This window comes from Gorilla gorilla, chromosome 2 (genome assembly GCF_029281585.2).
Source record: "Gorilla gorilla gorilla isolate KB3781 chromosome 2, NHGRI_mGorGor1-v2.1_pri, whole genome shotgun sequence".
In the NCBI taxonomy this organism is placed as follows: domain Eukaryota; kingdom Metazoa; phylum Chordata; class Mammalia; order Primates; family Hominidae; genus Gorilla; species Gorilla gorilla.
Genome location: NC_086017.1, coordinates 30109512 through 30118365, shown reverse-complemented (window position 1 = coordinate 30118365; position 8854 = coordinate 30109512). Strand labels below are relative to the sequence as shown.

Below are 8854 nucleotides of genomic sequence, written 5' to 3'. Positions count from 1 at the left end.
GTTAAACTAGAAGAGGTGTCTTTCCCTGCCTCTGAGACCAATCTGATACCACTGCCTGGCTTCCTCAGAAATCTCTATTCAACTATCTTCATGCCCCTTTCCTGTGCCCTCGACTATTCTATTTCCACAGATTCCTTCCTGTTTAAACAGGCTGCAGTCGTTTTCAGGTAAAAGAAAACCCCACTTAGATAAAACCTAAAAGTAATAACCATCTCTGTTGTACCTTTCTTTTTCCCTTCCCTTCAAACTTTTTGAAAAAGGTGTCTCATGTATGGTTTCTACATTGGTATCCTCATCTTCCAGTCAGTCTCCCCCTTCCATCATCTCACACATTTCTCTACTGACTCTAGTGTCACAAAAGTGTGTCCAGAATTGGTTCCTTCCAGTGGGTTCTTGATCTCGCTGACTTCACGAATGAAGCCATGGACCCTCATGGTGAGTGTTACAGTTCTTAAAGATGGTGTATCTGGAGTTTGTTCCTTCAGATGTTCAGATGTGTCCAGAGTTTCTTCCTTCCGGTGGGTTCGTGGTCTCTCTGACTTCAGGAGTGAAGCCACAGACCTTCGCAGTGAGTGTTACATCTCTTAAAGATGGTGTGTCTGGAGTTGTTTGTTCCTCCCGGTGGGTTCGTGGTCTCACTGACTTCAGGAGTGAAGCCGCAGACCTTCACAGTGAGTGTTACAGCTCATAAAGGTAGTGCAGACCCAAAGAGTAAGCAGCAGCAAGATTTATTGTGAAGAGCAAAGGAATAAAGCTTCCACAGCGTGGAATGGGACCCTAGCAGGTTGTCACTGCTGGCTCAGGTGGCCAGCTTTTATTCCCTTATTTGGCCCCGCCCACATCCTGCTGATTGGTCCATTTTACAGGGCGCTGATTGGTCCATTTTACAGAGTGCTGATTGATCCATTTTACAGAGTGCTGATTGGTGCATTTTTACAGAGTGCTGATTGGTGCGTTTACAATCCTTTAGCTAGACACAGAGCGCTGATTGGTGCATTTACAATCCTTTAGCTAGACACGAAAGTTCTCCAAGTCCCCACCCAACCCAGAAGCCCAGCTTCACCTCTCAGTCCTCCCTCTAAACAGGCCACCCTAACTGCTGTTGGGAATCGGGTGATGACTGCTCTAGCTAGTTCCTGCGGGATGGGGGCTACAAAGGGGCCCTGCAGTTCTAGTGTCCTCCAGAGGGGAACTCTTTAGGCCACTGAAAGGGCCAGTGGGTTGGTCCAAGGGTCCTTGGTAGAAGTTGTTAGTTGAGCTCATTTGGGGTTCCATTTGTAAGACCATCTGTAGCTTGATGGTCTCGATCCTAGAGGAAACAAACTTGAAAGGAGGTTAAAAATACAGGTCCCAAAGGCAAATAATAGCAAGATGGCTGTCACAGGACCTAGGAAGGGGAGAAGCCATGTTGTCCAACTCCAGACATTGGTATAAGAGTTTGCAAGGCATTGTCTGATTTCAGAAGCCTGTTCCTGTAAATGCCAGGCAGCATCTCACACTATCCCTGACTGGTTAGTGTAAAAACAACACTCTTCCCCTAAGAAGGTGCAGAGTCCTCCTTTCTCAACAGTGAGGAGGTCTAGGCCTCGGCGGTTTTGGAGAGTCACTGCTGCCAAAGAGTCTATTTGGAATTGCAGAGTAAGGATAGGGTTCTTTATTTCTTGCAAACTGTCTGAGAAATCCTTTGGGAGTGTGTGGTAGTAGGATAATGAAGTAGATAAACTGGCTATTCCAGTTCTTGTAGCAGTAGCCATTCCTAACCCTATAAGTAGGGGTATTAGTTGTATGGCCCTGCAGTGATGGACTTGAGCTTTCAGGGGCACTGATAGGGTCTGATTTCCATAAGATTAGAAGTTAGGATAATACATTTTACATGGTTAACTTTTAGCAAACTTTAATTTTGTTGAAAACCTTGTAAGTTTAGGATTTTAATTTTTCTTTGCTATTAATAAAATCTCTTTCAGTCCATATTAACTAAGAATTGGTATAGATGGCTCCTTCATGATTCTAAAAGTACTTTATGGTTTGGCTGAGTGCAAACAGCTTGCATGTTTGAACAGACCAATTTTTAGGCAATTTTCCTAACTCTGCTTCTACAAGAGTTTCCTTATCACTTACCGAATACCCATTGTGTCTTTTTTCCTTAATCGCCTGGGAGGAACCATCTATCCTCCTGTCCTGAAGGGAGTCCCTCCTAGGTCTGGTCTGAACTTTGTATGGTAATTAGTTAAGATTTAGATCCCCTGTTAGGAAATCTGCAGGGTTAAGGATTTTTGATACGAAGGCTATAGGTTGTCAGAGGCCTCAGTGCTTTCGGGCTACACCCTTGTTTAAACTGACAACAAGGTGGTATTGGAGTGTTATAGGGTTACAGAGAAGACCTTCAATTATCAATTATAGGTTTTAACTTTACCCTGGCTTTTAAAGGAATAGGGTAAACAGTTTTTTCTTTACTACATCCATCTTTCTCTTTGACTTCATCTCTCTCTTTCTGACTCCCTGTCTCTTCCTCTCTCTCTTTCTCTGACTTTCTGTCTCTTTCTCTCTCCTTTCTGCTGGTCTTTCCCTGCCTCTGCCAGCTGCTTATGCTGCTGTTCTCCCCTCTCCTTCCCCTTTTGATGGCTTCGGCAATGTAAGACTGCCACCTCCTTGGGTTTTTGCACTGCATGCAATAACTCCATAATTTCCTTGTGGTATTTAATGGGGGTTCCCCCAGAGGTTAGGAACTCCCTTTCTTTCCATATTGCAGCGTGGGCATGTAGGATTAGATAAGCACACTTGCTATCTGTATACACATTTATTCTTTTTCCCTTTCCCAGTTCTAAGGCTCAGGTAAGTGCCACTAGTTCTGCTAAGTGGGTGCTGGTCCCTGGGGGAAAAGGCTTACTTTCGAGTACTGTTACTATGGCATAACCTGCCCTTCATATCCCATTTTCCACAAATGAACTTCCATCAGTATATAGGTTATGGTCAGGATTAGCTAAGGGGACTTCCAAGAGATCATCTCAGGCGGCATAAGTCTGGACTATAATTTGTTGGTAGTCAAGCTCGATTGGTTCCCCATCTTCTGGGAGAAAAGTGGCAGGGTTGAGGGCTGCACATGTACGTATTTTAAGCACTGGTCCCTCAAGGAGTAGCAACTGGTATCTAAGCAGGCGGTTGTCTGATAGCCATAAACTTCCTTTGGCACCGAGTATGCCATTTACATCATGAGTAGTCCAGACAGTGAGATATTTTCCTTGTATTATTTTGATAGCCTCTGACACTAAGACAGCCACCGCCACAACTACCCATAAACAGTGAGGCCAGCCTTTTGCTACTACATCAATTTCCTTACTTAGGTATGCCACTAGTTGTGGGGTTGTTCCACGAGTCTCAGTAAGGACCCTAAGAGCTATTCCTGCTTTCTCTGTGACATATAAAGAAAAGTTTCGTCCTGTGTGAAGGCTTAAGGCTGGAGCTTGAGTTTGTTCCTTCCAATGCCGACTTCAGGGTTGATTCCCTCCTCAAGCAGGGGACAAATTGTTAACTTCTTCCCCATATTCATGTAGATAATAGCTCCAGCATTGGCTAATATATCCCTCCCTAATAAGGGTGTAGAACTTTCAGGAATAACAAGAAAGGCATGTGAAAAGAACAAAGTCTCCCAATTACAACTGAGGAGGTGGGAGAAATACCTGGTTACAGGCTGTCCCAGGATTCCTCGGATGGTAACGGACCTTGAGGACAGTCGTCCAGGACGGGAGATTAACACTGAGAAGGCCACACCAGTGTCCAGGAGGAAGTCAATTTTCTGGCCCTCAATGGTTAAATGTACCTGGGGGTCAGTGAGGGTGATGACATGAGCTGGCACTTGCCCTGGGCATCCTCAGTCTTGTTGTTGGATCATCTGGTTGGGGGCTTCTGGCCCACAAAACCTTAGACCTCTGGGGCAGTGTACCTTCCAGTGATTGCCTCGGCATAGCAGACATGGGCGAGGTGGCAGCTTGTTTCTCATTGGACAATCTTTTTTAAAGTGTCCTTGCACACCACACCGATAACAAGCCCTACCAGGTGACTGGCCTGCTCCATTTTCTGTCCTTTCTGAACCACCAAGGTTTGTTTGTTTAAGGGCCATGACTAAGGCTGTGGCCTTCCCCTAATCTCGCTTTTCCTTTTCAGCCTGTTCCTCTTGTTTCCTATTATAGAATACCAAGGTTGCCAGGTTTAATAATGCCTCCGGATTTTGTTCAGGGCCCAGGGCTCACTTTTGGAGATTTCTCTTGATATCTGCAGCTGATTGGGTAATAAACTTATCTTTTAGGATCAACTGACCCTCGAGGGAGTCAGGTGACAGGGGAGTATATTTCCTTAAGGCCTCCTGTAGCTGCTTGAGGAAGGCAGAAGGATTTTCTTCCTTTCCCTGAGTTATGGTAGACATCATTGAATAATTCATGGGCTTCTTCCTAATTCTCCTTAGTCCTTCTAGAACACAGGTCAACAGATGTTTGCAACTCCAGTCCCCATGATCTAAGTTGAGGTCCCAGTGGGGATCCATACTGGGGACAGCTTGCTGACCGGTAGGGAATTTGTCCCTTTCTTTGACTGTCATTCTATCATTTACTTGACTAATATACCAGGTATCTCCAAACTCTCAGGCTGCAGATAAAGCCTCATTCTTTTCATTAAAGGCCAGGGTTTGATCTAACAATAGCATGACATCTCTCCAAGCGAGACAGAAGGTTTGCTCTAGACCCTGTAGAACATCTATGTACCTATCAGGATCATCTGAAAACTTCTACAGGTCTGCCTTGATCTGCTTTACATCAGAGAGGGAGAAAGGGACATGTACCCAGGTTGGGCCAAATTCCCCTCCCCCTACAGCTTGAAGGGGACATAACCGATAGCCCGGGGGCAGGGGGGGTTGTGGTCCTTTGGATATTTCTTTGCTTGTTTCCTTCTGGGTGGGGGAGATTAGAGGAGGCTTGTCATTAATAGGAAGGGGAGCTACAGGGAAGCTAGGATATGGGGGTAAGCTGAGAGGTCCTCTTGTGGGATGTAAATTGCAAGCTTTGCATAGTTGTGGATTCCCCTTCAATGAAAAGAAAGCTTCAACATAAGGTATTTCACTCCATTTGTCTTTCCTCTTACAGAAAAGGTCAACCTGCAGGATAGTATTGTAATTTATACTTCCCTCAGGTGGCCATTTTTCCCCATCAGAGAGAGAATAGTGGGGCCAAGCTACAGTGCAGGGGCCTTTTTTTCAGGGTTTGCAGGTCAAATTGGTCCCAATGGCTTAGGATGCATTTCAAGGGTGAACCTGTTGATGCCTGAGTGTCTCCCAGCTGAAAGACAAAACCTCCCACAGTTTTGGTTTGTTTGTTTCTCCCCCTGCCCAAGAACCCGTAACAGTCCCTGGACCCTGCTGATCTGAATAGTTGTGCTCACTGGTGCAGTAGCAGAAACACTAGTTTTCTTCCTAGACCACAAGGAGGACCAAGGAATGTCGGATTTAGTGGCCCTTACTGACGCATTCTTGAAAACCTGCACCCTTGCCTGTCCTCCTAGATCACAAAGAGGACCAAGAAAAATCTGATTTAGTGGCCCTTACTGATGCATTCTCAAAAACCTGTTAGAATCCAAAGCATTCTCTTGTTAGTATTGGGACTTTCCCCCTGTCTTATAAAGATGGTATGCCCCAAAAATGAAGTGGAGGGCCATACCCTGAGGGAAGGATGGGATCTCCAGAGTTGGAAGAGTGATGCCTTTTGTCATCACTTATATGAATAGGAAGGATAAAATTTCTGAGGCTCCCCATATCCTAGCTTCAGGAATAGCTTTTGTTAGGCCTGCTTGTATGAGGAGGGATCCTAAAATTCCAGATAGTCCCCCTACAACAGGGCTTTGGACAAAAATTATGTCTTTCTGATTGGTGAGCCCGGGTGCCTAAAGAAGGGAATAGAGTCCTGGAGTTTATACTAGAAATCATTCTTATAGGAGAAACTAGAAAAGCACCAGAGACAGGGAGTGGTTTTTAGAAGTGGGACTAGCCTCGGAGAAGAGAGGCCAGAGGAAGTTTGTCTGACAAGCATTAGGACCCAAGAGGCAAGGGTCAGGATAGATAGGACACATGGGTGAGTCTCGCTTGGGCGACGTAACTTTGAGAGTTCCGCTCATGGCTGCAGGGTCAACCAACAACTTGTCAGCACCCTGGAGCTGAATGGCTTTCCTCTCTGCCAACCCTCGGCTCAGCCCAGAAGTACAGGAAAGAGGAAGCTGATTCCAAGGAAACCAATGCTCCCAATTCTGAAGAGTCGGGGGTTGTTAGAGCACCCTTTCCCAGAAAGCCTGACACCTGTGCCTTTAGTCCAGCAGCTGTGCTACTCATATTTAACTGGCCATCAGGTGCCCGATATTTAGCCGCCAAATTCCAAGGAAAAATAGGACAGAATAGCAAGCAAAAGGGGTCTGATGGTACTCACCGCTTGGCGATAGGTGACAGTCCCTTCGTGGTCGCCAAAATGTGTCCAGAATTGGCTCCTTCCAGTGGTTTCTTGGTCTCGCTGACTTCAAGATTGAAGCCATGGACTCTCGTGGTGAGTGTTACAGTTCTTAAAGATGGTGTGTCCAGAGTTCCTTCAAATGTTCAGATGTGTCCAGAGTTTCTTCCTTCTGGTGGGTTCATGGTTTCGCTGACTTCAGGATTGAAGCCACAGACCTTCGCAGTTAATGTTACAGCTCTTAAAGGTGGCACGTCCAGAGTTGTTTGTTCCTCCCAGTAGGTTCGTGGTCTTGCTGACTTCAGGAGTGAAGCCACAGACCTTCGCAGTGAGCTCTTAAAGCTGGTGCGTCCAGAGCTGTTTGTTCCTCCCGGTGGGTTCGTGGTCTCGCTGACTTCAGGAGTGAAGCCGCAGACCTTCGCAGTGAGTGTTACAGCTGTTAAAGGTAGTGCGGACGCAGAGTGAGCAGCAGCAAGATTTATTGTGAAGAGCGAAACAACAAAGCTTCCACAGCACGGAATGGGACCTGAGCAGGCTGCCGCTGCTGGTTCAGGTAGCCAGGTTTATTCCCTTATTTGGTCCCGCCCACATCCTGCTGATTGGTCCATTTTACAGAGCCCTGATTGGTCCATATTACAGACTGCTGATTGGTCCATTTTACAGACTGCTGATTGGTGCATTTTACAGAGTGCTGTTGGTGCGTTTACAATCCTTTAGCTAGACACAGAGTGCTGGTTGGTGCATTTACAATCCTTTAGCTAGACACAAAAGTTCTCCAAGTCCCCACCCAACCCAGGAGCCCAGCCGGCTTCACCTTTCAAAAGGAATAGAACAATTGTGTTGATAAACATAGCACTTTTCCATTCTTATCTTCCTAGACCTTTCTGATGCATTTGACATCCCTGATATCTCCATCACAGTTGAAATGTTGTATTTTCCTGGAGTTATCTCTCACTTGGTTAGCTACTCTTTCCCAATCTGCAGGAAAAAGACTTCTTTAAAGGCCTGAACCTTAAACGTTGTTATTCTCCAGGGTTCCATTTTCAACTCTTTCTTTCTCCACCACACATTCTTCCAGATCCTCTCATTTATATATATGTGGCTTCAGCTACCATTTACATACTGATAATATCACAAAGGTATATGTTGGATCCTCTATGATAAGAAGAACAAATAAGGTGCTCACTCAGCAGCACATATACTAAAATTGTAACGATACAGAGAAGATTACCACGGCCCCTGCACAAGGAAGATACACAAATTCATGAAGTGTTCCATATTTTAAGTGTTTAGAGGGAAATTCATAGCACTATATGCCCACAGGAGAAAGCAGGAAAGATCTTAAATTGACACCCTAACATCACAATTAAAAGAACTAGAGAAGCAAGAGCAAACAAATTCAAAAGCTAGCAGAAGACACGAAATAAGATCAGAGCAGAACTGAAGGAGATAGAGACATAAAAAACCCTTCAAAAAATCAATAACTGGTTTTGTGAAAAGATCAACAAAATACAAACACCACTAGCCAGACTAATAAAGAAAAGATAGAAGAAAAAAATAAACACAATAAAAAATGATAAAGGGGATATCACCACTGATCCCACAGAAATACAAGCTACCATCAGAGAATACTATAAACACCTCTCCACAAACAAACTAGAAAATCTAGAGGAAATGGATAAATTCCTGGACAAATACACTTTCCCAAGATTAAGCCAGGAAGAAGTTGAATCCCTGAATAGACCAATAACAAGTTCTGAAATTGAAGCAGTAATAGCCCACCAACCAAAAAAAGCCCAGGACCAGATGGATTCACAGCCAAATTCTACCACAGGTACAAAGAGGATCTTTCCTTCTAAAACTATTCAAGGACTCCTCCCTAACTCATTTTATGAGGCCAGCATCAGCCTGATACCAAAACCTGGCAGAGACACAACAAAAAGGAAAGTTTCAGGCCAACATCCCTGATGAACATCGATGCGAAAATCCTCCACAAAATACTGGCAGAGCGAATCCAGCAGCACATCAAAAACCTTATCCACCCTGATCAAGTTGGCTTCATCCCTGGGATGCAAGACTGGTTCATCATATGCAAATCAATAAATGTAATCCATCACATAAACAGAACCAATGACAAAAACCACATTATTATCTCAATAGATACAGAAAAGGCCTTTGATAAAACTCAATACCCTTCATGATAAAAATTCTCATTAAACTAGGCATTGATGGAATGTATCTCAAAATATTAAGAGCTACTTATGACAAACCTACAGCCAATATCATACTGAATGGGCAAAAGCTAGAAGCATTCCCTTTGAAAACCGGTGCAAGACAAGGATGCCCTCTCTCTCCACTTCTATTCAATATAGTAT

The 8854-nt window shown here is 44.6% G+C and overlaps 1 non-coding gene across 1 annotated transcript; it reads left to right on the top strand.

Moving 5' to 3' along the window:
* The first annotated feature begins 7657 nt into the window (after positions 1 to 7657).
* LOC115934083 (U6 spliceosomal RNA) lies at positions 7658 to 7763 on the top strand. Its single transcript, XR_004069932.3, has one exon. It is a non-coding gene; the product is annotated as a U6 spliceosomal RNA (small nuclear RNA).
* The last annotated feature ends 1091 nt before the right edge of the window (positions 7764 to 8854 follow it).